We start from the raw sequence: 13,256 nt of genomic DNA, 5'->3' as shown, positions 1-13,256 counted from the left end.
GAGTTCACAGGATCAGTATGAACGAACAAACTGGAACAGCCAGTACCCAAGGAGGCTCACAGCCATAAAACCATGCTAGAATCTGTGCTTCCTGGTGTTATCCTCTTTGAAACTGTCTCCTCTACTTTACTTATTTGCTTTCCCCTGGTACAGGCACAGGCTCTTGACAACTAGGGGCCTTAACAGCCATATGAATTTCAGGGAGTGCTTGCATGCCCTCCCTTTTTCTGAAGTACCCCTCAGCGTTGAGCTTTCTTTTGTTTGCAATACTGGCATGGCAGATCCTTGTTTCTGGAGGTCACACCAGAAAACTGAATAGGGTGAAAAATACAGATGCAGAACCTGTCTTGGCTTCTCTGTCCATGTCTCTTCTCCCACTAGATGGCTCTAACACTTTAAGTGTTAGTCCAGAGCTCAAGTACTGGCCACTAACCAGGACTTACAAATAAGCAATTTTGCCAAGCTTTTTGTCAAACATCTGTTAAAAGACCAAGTTTCAAAAAATAATGTTGAATTTCTACTTTCACAAGTATAATTTTATATTTGAGTTTGGGAGAGAGGTTGTTTCATGAAGAGCCGCATTTGAGAAAAAGATGATCTAGCCTATGTCTTGGTCTTTGCTGTAGGGCTAATGAATGTCTTTATTAACTAAATTCTTGTCCTGACCTGCTGCCTGGGTTCACCACTGTGTAGGCCCAAAGTAGAAAGCAATGCTTATTTGCCTGTTATAGTGTACAATGTAAGATGGAAGGAGAAAAGGAGGGTAAGGAAAATAGTCACTGGATTCACAGGTCTAAGCCAGAGGAAGAAATGACATGGTCCAGGCCAGCTTACAAGGGTGCTTTGAATTTATCTTGTTAGAAGGCATCCTTTATTAGAAGAGTGGGAAGACATTTCCACAGAATAAATAGCAAGGGCTTCCCCTGACTGAATCAGTTCAGCTGAACACGAGGGAGAGTTGGGGTGACGGGCTGTACTATGTGGTCATGTTCTGATTAACCTGATTTTTTTTTTTTTTCAGATTCTGGATTAGTGGCCAACTGGGACAGCTCTTGATTTAATGAAAAACCTAGGCAGGATGAATGCGATGTGGGGAAATGAAGTGAGGAAATACAGGAGTTTAACTGCATGTTAAGGAGGAATGCAAAGAGCGATAAGAGAGCCATGGGAAGCACAGATAATCAGAGCCACCAGCTTGCTTTTCAAGTGAAAAATGAGCAGTTGGGAGGAAATGTAGGCAAGGAAACTTCCTGCTTCCTTCTGGAAATGGGGGAGCTGTGCCACTTGCTGCATCAGAGTCGTTGGGAGATGCAGTATTTTTTTTCTGTTAGGTGTCGGTCACCATTGCCTACAGGTAGAGGAAACAAGAGGAAGCCTGTAACTCTTTGGAGCAATAAAAGAAAAAATAAAGCTAGAAGGATGTGAAAAAATAAAGTTTAATATTACTTTTCCATCAAAAAGAGATTGAAGGGGAAAAAAAGAGTTCTAATGTTACAGAGTATTAAAAACAGGAAAAAATAAATAGATTTTAAAATACATAGTCAATAAATATATACTTTTTAAACAAGTGTTTACAACTATTTGACTACTATTTTTTTCTTTCCCTCCTTTTTATGGTAGGGGGTAATGCTCTATAAACTGTGTGCCCACCCATGCAGTTACTTTATAAAGTTAAACAACAATAAATCGTGCTAGGCTTTGCATTAATATGCTTTATGTGACATAGTATTATAGGTGAGATGTAGACCACCTAGCAAAGCAGGCGGGTCCTGTAGGTTCAACACAAACTCAGTCCACAGCAGCGTTGCTCTGCTCAATCTGCTGCCGAAGGAGGGCACATTATAGCTGCACAAGAGCTCTTCAGACAGGTAAAAAGGAGCTGATGTTTGGTCCAGCAGTGTCTTGTCAGGGAAGAAGTTAAAAACAGCTGCCATTTTTATATGAGGTTTGAAAATTGTTCCATATTTCCAGATTTCTAAAACTTCATGAGAAGACTGTTGGCTTTCAGGTGGCACAAGATTAGATTTTGTAAAATAATGGAGGTTAACTGAATTGTTTCCTTTTTCTCCACAATATTAAACATATATAAACATTCCCTTTACTTCCTTAGTGATACTTGAAATGCTTTTGTAGCTCTTGGTCTGTTCATAACCTAAACATTGTAATTCAAAGAATGAGGCACAATGGCTAAAACTTTTAACTTGACTACTGTGTTTTGTTTATCAAAAATTACCAAAATGTAATAATTAAATAAATAGAAATAAGACATAGAAGTATATTGTATTTTCTTCAGATCTTTCTAGATATGATCATCTACAGTTGTTGATAACTTTATTCTGACAACGTCCAGAGCACAAAAGCTACTATGTAAAGATTTTTTTTCATGTGATAAGGGGTTGTATTTTCATTGGCAGAAGTTATTTTTTTTAAAAAAGCCTAATTAACACAGTTTTACAAAGTGAAGAATAACAATTAGCAGGAAATAAAATGTTCTTTTAGCATTTATGACAAACATTATACAAAGCACATTAAATACATGGTAAGATACTTATCTTCTCCTCTTCCTCCCCAACCATTCCGAGTAATAACAATGAATGCTGTTTCTCAGAGAATCTATTTCACCACTGCACAAGTCCAGTCTTACATGGGGCTAATTCTGCTGTAGTCATTTGATTTATACTAAAGTAATAAAGTGAAGGGTCAGATCCTTTGTTTTCCAAAGTACATACTGAGCTGATAATTATGCTTGAAAAAAAAAAATTTAAAAATTAAGGCCATGTTTGGTCTCTCTGGCCAAGAGATGTCATGATATTTAGAAGGGTTTGTCTAGGCAAGCCTGGAAGTTGTTCTCATCCCTAATTCTGTGTGATCTTTCACATGTAGGTACTTCAAGCATACCTGCTGCCCCTACTTTGTAAAACGCCTTTGGATCCTCCAGGATGGGTGTGATGTTATTGTTAAAAGACCAGTTGCAGTTAAAAGACCAAACATCAGCTGGAGCTGTCTGCAGTGGCCACCGCCATGCCAGTGTCCTTAGGCCCAGTGTGTATCACAAGGAGAGAGGAACCTTTTAAACCTCCAACGGATGGCACAGCCCCTGTTTTCCAAAAAATAACTTTATGCTGAATCTGAGCACCACTACTTCCACTTCAGGAGTAGAAACCTGTGAGCACGTTTCTGAGGGAGTAAATGCCTTTTTTTTTTAATTTTTTTTTTTTTTTTTAAAACACAGGAGCCATGTGTCATAAAGACTGTTTGGGAAATTGTTTTTTCACTTTTCAATTAGCTTCCCCTAACATTGAAATCTAAGCATAAGCAGCATTATCATTATGTTCAGAAGCTACAGGAAACAAAGTAGTGAATCACTTATGATTTGTTATAGCCACCATCTTCTGTAATTTAATTAAAATATTGCATTAATTTGAAAACCATTCAGCTATAGATACATATTGAAATAATTATAACATAATAATGATAGACACCAAAATTTTGCTCACTGACTTTTAACAGTTTATTTTAGGAAACTCAGTGCAGCAGGATAAACCTTGAATATACAGATTAATGCAAGGAAGGAGATTTTATTATGTCTGTTAGTTAATACAGAAGCCAATCTTATTAATCATGGATTTACAGAGGGCTGTTTTATTAGATGTTAACCATAGCTTATGTTGACAATTGATTTTCATTGTAGGACAACTAAATTTATTATTTGTAATAAGATAAAGATAATTAAATTGACTTTATAAAGGTTACTATCATAAATGTTAGTACCTGTGAATAGCAAACATAAAACTGCTTTAGCAGCGAAAATTCAGTTAAGTGATAGGCGCTTTCTTTCCATTAGATTGAATAGTCCCTGAACATTTTTAGCCTGCATTTTATTTCCCAGAGTTTATATCTACTGCTCTGAAAAAAATGCTTGGGTTGAAGCCTCACTTTCAGTTTATTTTCTTTCCAATAAAACAGGATAAAAATATTTTTAAAGTTATAGAAGTAAACCAAACCAAAATAAAGCACTATGTAGAAGTGCATTACGCAATGGAGTTTTGTCCTGTCATTTCTCAGATTGTAATTATTCAGAATAATATGTAGAAAAATATTTTGGATCTACAATAAAATCTAACTTTTAAGGGATTTTAAGTATTAAAAAGAGTAATTATTAAGGAAGCTAATATGGACCTTGCAAAAATGAGAGTACTTGGAACTTAATCCTTTTAAATTGTATTGTTATCATGATGTGTGTCTCCCCATCCCTTAATACCATCCATCCATCTGGGTATGATCTTTTGAAAATGTGGAGGAATACAGCAATGTTAGAGACCTTGGAAAAGCGCTAAAGTAATATCTTCAAACCTAGTGACAGCAATTCCTGAGATTTGATAATGTGGGAACTATCCAGTGCAAAAGTAATCCAATCAGAATGCTCACAGTGTATTTTTACTGTAATATTGATCTCTGGTTTCTAGTTCTAATTTGCCACAGCATTCCAGGTTTGTACCTTGTCATTACTACTTTGGTGTTTTGGACCAGTACTGTGAGGAAAGAGGGAGTACTTTAGGAAAGCCGTTTTCAACTGTGGTGGAAGACTGAATATTTGATAAGTTGTTTTTTTTTAATGAAATGCACTGGGCTGCAGGATATTTGTGTTATTAGAGGTAATTGTGATTAGTTCTTTCATGGTTTTGCAGCTTGTGGAAAGAAGAGTTAGGCAGATGACAGTGAGCAGAGGAAATGAGCAGCACATCTCAAGAAAGCAGAGGTTACCAGAGTTGCCAGGCTGCTGGTTGCTGGGCTGCAATGTGGATGCCAACCCTGTGTGTCTGTTACGCTCAGTCTGTAATCAGCTTGGTGCCCAGAGCAAAAAGTGCTGAAATTGTTTGTAACTTACCCTGATGGCCAGTTGCCCTATGGCATTGTTGCTGGTGCCGCTTTCTCTAACAGAAGAGTTATAAAACACTTCGTGCCCACTGTATTTTCAATGCTTTGTTGTTCTTGTGTGGACTCTCCTGACAATCTGAGCCCAAAGCTCTGTGCTGCTTGCTTCAAGGGTAAGTAAGGATCTTGCACTGCCAGGATCCAAGAATTACAGATAAATTCCTCTTTGTCATTCCTACTGCGTGAACAGCCACAGAAATCTGGTCAGAAGTGAGTGCCCGCTCTGAAAGCAAGGAGGAGGGTGCTAGCACAAGTCCTGCTGCCATGCCTTCAAGGCTGGCTGCCACTGCTGCCCACCTGCCCTGCCAACAGAAGCTACTGTCGAAGCACAGCCTGTATATCTCTTCCTATGCCACCCCACTTCGAATCTTGTCATATTCATGGACCTGCAATTATTTCTGCTTGTGTTTTGTGTGCTGAGGGGCCCAGTCTCAAACCTATCTGCAGCTCAGTGTGACAGAAAATGGGCTTTCAGCCTTCACCACCTCTTCAGCAGCTGTGGTTGATTTTGATGGAGCTCAGAAGTTCAGGTGAAGTCTAGGTGGAGGTTGTCATGCTCAAGCCATCTCTTGACCCCAGGTTTTCCTGCCAAAGCAAGGCATGGCCTGCATTCACCCCAGCCATGTGTGTTCAGGCACCTAAGTCGAGGTGCTTCAGTGAGAACCCTGTCAGGCTCTCTCCAAAGTTGGGAGAGAGAGATGGGAACCTTAGGGGGCAATTCATTGCTAGGTATCCTACTTGTTTCTCTCCATTGACTACATGGGAACCTAAGGAGGTAATGATTTTAACTTGGATGCTACAAGTGCATAAGTGAATCTGGGATAAGCATCACTCACTTTGAATTTTCCTATTGTGGGTTTTGGTTTTGGTGGTTTTTTTTTTTTTTAGTGTTAAAGACATTTATTGAAACATAAAATACAGATGCCTTGGCTGAATTTTGCCTCTTCACAGCTACCTCACACTGTACTCTTAGCCACCTTCAGGTCATTATAAATAGCACTTTTGGATCCTCTGTAGTGAAGGTGCTGAAGCCATTGCAAGAATCTAATATTGTCTGGTTTTAATACATTACTTAATCTGTTCGGGACTAAGCCAAGGTGGACTCATTCTTCAGGCAGTTTCCATTTTGATGTAGTATTTACATTAAATGAAAGGCCATGATCCTGTTCAAAGACGTGATTTCCCCCTCTCTCCCCTGCTGTCATTAGAGTCAGATAACAGGAAGAGACAGTAAGATAACTGCCACTTATTTAGATTTCACTGAAGCTTTCAGGCAGAAACAGGGACTCCAGCCAGAGCCAAATCAATTCGTTTGAATGATTTGCTGATTATCTGTGTTAGTTATTCCCTGATTATCTTGCCTGGTGTCCATGGCTAGCTCTTTGCCTTTGGGCTTGGGTTTGCTGTTTATTTTAAGCTATTATTTCTGAGGAATATTCTGCATAATGAGTAGTGCACAGCTGTCTCTAGAGACAAGAATAATTGGCACTGGAAAAACTGGGGAGCGATATGCTAATAACTGATTGACAGGAAAAAGATTGGTCATAGTTTTTCATGGAGGCATACTAACTTCTTAGGGAAACCAGACTAATAAAGTAGCCTTTGATAGCTCCTTTCAAGACTATGGCTTGAACACTTGGATCACTGCTTTTGTGTCATAATTAATATTTAAATTATGGACATTCCAAGAGCTCCCTGCCAAGATACACTGAACAAGGCACTATGTGGATCATACCTGTAGAAGAATTTAGACTAAAAGACCAGTCAGGGAGCAGGTGAACAGGCACAGACAGGCAGGAATGTGGCGAACTGAGCTCCAGCAGCAACATGCCATGGCAAAGGCAGGTGTACAGGCCTCCAGTTTCCAGTGCAGCGTTACTGGACCATGGTCTTCTCTGTCCGCTGTCTGGCAGCACAGTGCTGCCGGAGTCACTGCTGCATCCCTCACTGGGAGTTCACGTTCTACATCCCAGTAGGGCTCAGACAAAAAATAGGACCAGTGTTGCTCCTAATGCCTGACTTGAATGTAAGCTTTCCCCCCATAGAGTCTACCATCACACAAGACAAGGACCTATAGCAAGATGCTAAAGTTAAAGTACTGCGTAATGGAGCTAGAGTAGCAAACGACTAATTCACTCAGGTAGTGCAGTTTGACCTTCTCCCTCCTTCAGCCAAAGGACCTGAAAAATTCTTCAAAATCCAAGGAAATGTCCTGGGTTTCTGGTGACAAAGAGAAAATGAAGCCTCTGTATTTGATCCTTTCGCACTTCCATTACCTTCTCTGTGAGGCAGGCCCCTTAGCCCACAAGCAGATTGTTTTCTGGCTTTTAACCATCTGCATTTTTAACAACATAATGTAGATAAACATATACAGCCTTATCCACAATGGCAATAAATAACTTGATTCTATTAATTACCTTGCCTGAATGAATTTATCTGCAGTAACTAAGGCAGTTAGTTACTGGTCTGATCTAAAGCAGAAGCGGGGAAACTAGGCTGTGACCAAAATGAGATTCTGTTGTTCTGAATGATGCGGAAAGAAACCTCAATGGCAAAGCAATACAGATGAAATCAGACTACATGTTTTGCAGCCAAACACACAGAACAAGAAACGAAAGCAACTCATGATGCTATCAGAATTACAGGCCAGTTTTCCCTCCCTCTCGGACTGGAGTGACTGGTGCAGCCTGTGGGGTGAGGCCCCCGCCCAGGCGAGAACGGCGGCTGAGGGGCCAGGGCTCGCTCCCCACCTCGCCACCCTGTTTTCCTCTCCTTCCTCGCCAGCCTGTCCTCCTCCCCTTTCGGACTGTGTGTGTGTGTGCGTGTACAGCTCTGCTCATTTTGCTTGTCAGTCAAGACAAACTGAGAAGTCTGAGGACAGACTGATAAACCAGTAATTACAGAGCAAAGTCAACAAGAAGAGATGGCACCAGGTTGGCTGGTGGGAGCGTTTGTTCATGGAGGGGAGAGAGCTCCAAGAACAGATACAACTTTCACAGCACAGATAACTGATTTCCTCTTAACATCAATCCCTAACAAAGTTGGTCCAAACCTGAAATATCTGCAAAATCAAACTTTGGGCTGGACCAACAAACCCAGCTGTCTTGAAGCCTTAAAATATCACATTTTAGTCATACACTGTGCTGTAAACTTCATGTATTAATGTCAGCTGGATCAGATCTGATAAAAAATGTCCAAAGAGGAATTCAGAAGTGCCAGAGACATTTTCAACTTCAAGATTGTTTTTTTAACCTTGCAGGCTTATATTGACATCTGTGTCTCTCATTAGGAGAGGGACATTAGAGCTGCTGTACTAAGACCATTAACTCCAATGTATCTTTCTGCCAGCGACCAGAAGAGACTACTGAGAACAGTGTGAGAAATGGGCGCAGATAGAGAAATCCTTTCCTGCCCTCATCAAACAGCAGTGTAAGGGCTTCCTGAGCCAAATGCTCTGAGCAAGCCGCTATGTTTAATACTCATAAACGTACCTATCCTTCATTAATTTGTCTTCTTTTCTGAACCCATTTGTACTTTTGGCATCCAACGCTTCCCATGGCAACAAGTTCCACAATTTAATTATGCACTGTGTGAAAAAGTACTTCCCTTTGTTTGTTTTAAACCTGCTAAAACAGAATGACAGGATGCACAACAGAATTGCATGGGCAGGTTTAAATGGGAAGATGATGTAGAATGACAATGGAAAATCAGTCTCAGAGCAGAGAAATAGAAATCATATTTGTTTTTGCTTTACTCTGACCACCAGTATGGGGTTAGTTAGTACTTCCTATCATTCCTCTCCCTGTCATAAATAAGCCAATTTACCTGATCAGTGTGAAGAGTTAGAAAACAATGTGAGCTCACTACAAAAATGGCAATGTTTGTCAGAAAAGCAAGGTCTGCTGTCTTTTTCTCTTAGGGTGGAAAAGATGTGCTGACTGCTGCGCTGGGCAAGGGAAGGCCTCTGAATTTGCATTTAAATCTGCTAGGTGATGTGACCGTTAAAGAGGTCAATACGATTTGGGGCTCTCATGGAGATGCACCACAGGGAAAGAACACATGAGCCTCTCTTCCTGGAACTGATGTGCGACAGCATCTGGAAAAGGTGAGCGCAGTTCTCTGCACCTCGTTACCAGGAAGACAAGCTGGAGGAAGTTCAGAGAAGAAGAGCCAACTGTAGCTGTATGCTTGGAAGAACTGGCTGATGGGAAAAAGTACAAAGAGCTGACAGCACAGAGTTTGCTAACCAACACCTAGGGAGTAAGATGATGTAATAACTGTTAACTAACCTTTTAAGTGTAAACCTGCAGAAATGAGAGGAACTAGGTTAGTGCAGGACGAGGGAGTAGCATAAGTGATGATGAGCTTAGCAGAAAGCAAATGTAATAACAATACTTCATCATCCCCTGCCCTGCCTGATGTCTGGCTTTGACCTGGGCGTTCCAGGTCTCAGTGCATGATGTTTGCCAGGAGCACAGGTTATGATGCTCTTGCCCAGCGGAGAGTCGTGTGGGCACTGAGTCATCAGCGCTATTGCCCGCGCTAAGAAGAAGGGCTTGGGCCACCTGCTCATGGCCTGGCAGAAAGACCCAGTTGGTGCCATTGCAGTCATTGCTCTGGTCCCAAAAGCAGACAGAAGTGCTGCTCATATTCCATTCATGCTCCTAGCTGTGGCAATGCTGTCAGGACCTCAACTCTGGTTTAGGCAGTCTCTGGAGAAAGCATATGCTTGGATGTAAGTTAGGGTGTAGTCAGATATGGAAAGACTGATCTTGTTTGGGCTTTATCTGTAGGTCTGTGTGTGCTCCTAAGAAGCTATTCATGTCCTGAAACACATGGACAGGGAGACTGATGTTTCTAAAGCCCATACGTGAACTAAATATGAAGAAAACCGTAAAAATGTAACTGCAACATGGAATGAAAATGCAACAAGCAGAAAATGAAACAGAGGTAACTGCAGCAGGGTTTTGAGGAGTGTACACTGTGTGGCACACCTTGCCAACGTGACTTCCTTCTGCTACTTTCTATGATTTTATGGTTATCTAGAGCATCCTGACTCTTTAGGAATTTACTCTTCAGTGATACAGACAGAGGCATTGACAGGCTGTGGTGCTCTCTCCCAAACAAACCCATTTATCTATAGAACACACTTATCCTGGCTAACTGACTTTAACATACATTCTTACAGTTTAATATTTTACAGGTGTCAGATGGGATGCTATAAAGGCTACATAAAGAGCAAGGTCATGTCTCCCAATAGATTCAGTCCTGAGGTAAAACGTAACATAATTGGAAAGAGATGAAAAGAACAGAAAAGCCACTAGGGAAGCTACAGAATTTAAGTGATGCAGCGAGGACTGGGTTTAGGCACAGCCTAAAATAAAATGCCATGTTTGTCTTTAAAGGTAGACAGTTCTGACTTGAATCTGTCCAATTAAACCTGCCTTTACTTATGGTCTTACTTATGCACTTATTCAGTACGCCTGAGAATGCAAAAGAAGACCTTTTTTCAACAAAAAAAAATTCTAAAAGTTAATGTAATGGCAAAAGTCAGGCAGAGTTCACCCAGTTCCTCCCACGTTGTCAGATGTTCTTCGAAGAATAAGTGTGAGCTACCTCTACCTTCAGTTTAAATTGGCTAGGTCATATTAATTAATTGGTTAGATCATGTTAATTAATCCTGAAACTTTGATTTGCACTACATTTTTAAAGAAAATTACTAAAATTGTATATATTTCCTGAAGTCAGATTACACAAATTTGAAACACACAACTATACAGAGGGCAGTGTAGAAACAGTTCTTCCAAAGGGAAGATATATTTCCTCCAGTTAATTTCTAGTACATGTTGGTAATATATGAGGGATCCTGTTCTAATTCGTGGGTCTTCCTCACAACCTACAAAGTCTCTGAAGTCTCTGTCCTGGTGAGCAGCCCACTTTCTGCATCTCCTCCCTAGATGTTCTACGTATCCAGTGAGTATGAACAGATTTTAAAAATCCCATGTTTGTTCAAATGAGGATTGCATGTTTGACTGTGCCTTGACATGTGAAGAACAGTGTAGATTGGCACGTGACCCATATACATAATGGTTCCTGTTGCTCATCGTATGAATGACCCTCACAAACTGCAGTGTCTGTCACTGCCATGGAGTCCCTGGAAGCAGACATGCTTTTGAATGGTGGGGATTTGCTGCCTGTGCTGGGGAAAGGGGTCCCAATGTGGGACTCTTTCTCCAGGCATTGCCTACATGTGCCTGCTCCAGCATATGTAGGTGATGAAGCGTGGACTGTAGATCTGCCTCTGAATTACTCTGCTATTACTAATTCAGCAGCTGAGCTGAGCAGTGTACATCTATGAGGATGTAGCACTAAGCCCTGGGTCGAAGTCCCACTGCCTCTTCTCAGCAGCTGTGTATCACCTGCCTGGCCGCTAAGGATACTACTCAGATACCTGTTTGCATCTCTTTGTAGTAATTTCGCTGTAATGTTTTAAAGCAAGTATTTAAAATAAACAAAGTATGGTTAGAGATTATGATTTGGATTAGCATCTGCATGGGGTTTGGCTCTGATGTCATGGTTTGACTTCAAGGAAACATCTGAGCTACGGTTTAGATTCTGCAATACTAAAACTCCTATGTCTGCATCCACCATTTCAGGCCCCAGTACCGGGATGAGGTAAGATTATGAGCTGGTCAAACTAAGGAAGGATTGAGAAAGAGCAGTTGTTCTGAAAAGTTTGCCAATCACAATTCTTAAAGTATCAGGAAAGAACTGTAATGTTTTGAATACAGATTTTACAGATATATACAGGTTTTCTATTGGCATATTTATTTTCATCTCAAGCATGATTTATTTTTTGTATTGAACAGTGACTTGCCTGACAGGTGATCTTTGCTGGAGAGGGTGAATGAAGCCAGATGAGGCAAAGATCCATTCAGGATGCTCACCTACACCTTCCTCTGAGCCAGCTTGAGCTCACATAATTTTAGACAGCCAACAGTGAATACAGAACTGAAGCAAGGCTCTGTTTATTGAATGATGCATACTTTCAGAACGGTAAAAATAAAATAACTTTCCAGGTTGGATGTCAATGGCTCCTACATCCCACACATTGAATGGAAGCCATTATGCTCCACTTTGACTGGGGAAAGAATCCTGGTTTTGCTCTATCTCAAAATCATGTGGGTTTTCTCTCCACTCCACAACAGCATCATCAGGGGCCAAACCAGAGCTGTGGGCAGAGCTGAGCAAGTCAGGAGTCAGTGCTTCCCAATTCTGCACCTGGAAAGGGACAAACTCCATGCAAAGGCCAGGTTAGCTGCCTTTTGGGGAGATGTGGCATCCTCCTGAGTCCCTGTCACAAATCAGAAGTCCTCATCAGCAGGTGCTGAATATTCTCGGTGTAACTGAAAGTGCTGGTACTATGCTGGGACACTGAGAGTTTGCCACTGTCAAGAACCTCTGTATTGTTGTCAGAGCTGGCAGTAATGCTCCTGCCACCTCAGGTGTGAACTAATAGGATATAATTGGCACAATAAGGTCCTCTGGACTCAGAGACCTGAGGCTGGGTGCCGTCTGCGACTGACGCTGCAGTGTTTCATCAGTTGATTCTGGGCTACTCACTTTGCATTACACGGACACCGCAGCTCAGGGGCAGGAGCAAGAGGAGGACGTATGCACCTTAGGGAAAAATTATTCTTCCTTTCATTTCTGCCATTTAATATTGTACTTTATGAGCAACCATGTGCAACCATCAAGGCATATTTTGTCATTCTGTTACAAAAAAATGCACGATTTGCCTATGAAAATCATCAGCTTCAATGGACTCCAAATCCATTACACAAGTTCTGAATTTGTCTCTAAGGCAATTTCTCCACTAGCCTTTTAGTGCCAATTCTAACCAACTATTTTGGCTGCTACCCATGGAAATGAAGCCTTTGAAGAGTTTCTGCACCTGAGAGTCTAGCAATCTATTTTTCAGATGAGGACAGATTTCAGATCCATCCTTCTAACTCCACTGTTAAACAGCCATTAATAGTTAGCTGGATTGTTATTGTAAGCTTCTATATTTGACTATTAACAGCAAGTGCATATGTGTATCAGCTCCAGATAAAACAAACCTACCTAGGGATTGATTTTACGATGACAAAATGATAAAGTTTGCTAAAAAATGTAGAGTGAATCTGTAAGCTCTGGAAAACATTAACAAAAATAACTAAGTAACACTCCCTATTCATACCTAATTCCTACTGACATCAAATTTAGCTGTGTGTACTTTGGACCCATTGGAACTGTTACAGTGAAAAATCTTGCTGCTCAAG

This window comes from Streptopelia decaocto (genome assembly GCF_964273445.1).
Source record: "Streptopelia decaocto genome assembly, chromosome: 5".
NCBI classification, from domain to species: Eukaryota; Metazoa; Chordata; class Aves; order Columbiformes; family Columbidae; genus Streptopelia; species Streptopelia decaocto.
This window is presented reverse-complemented; position numbering follows the sequence as displayed.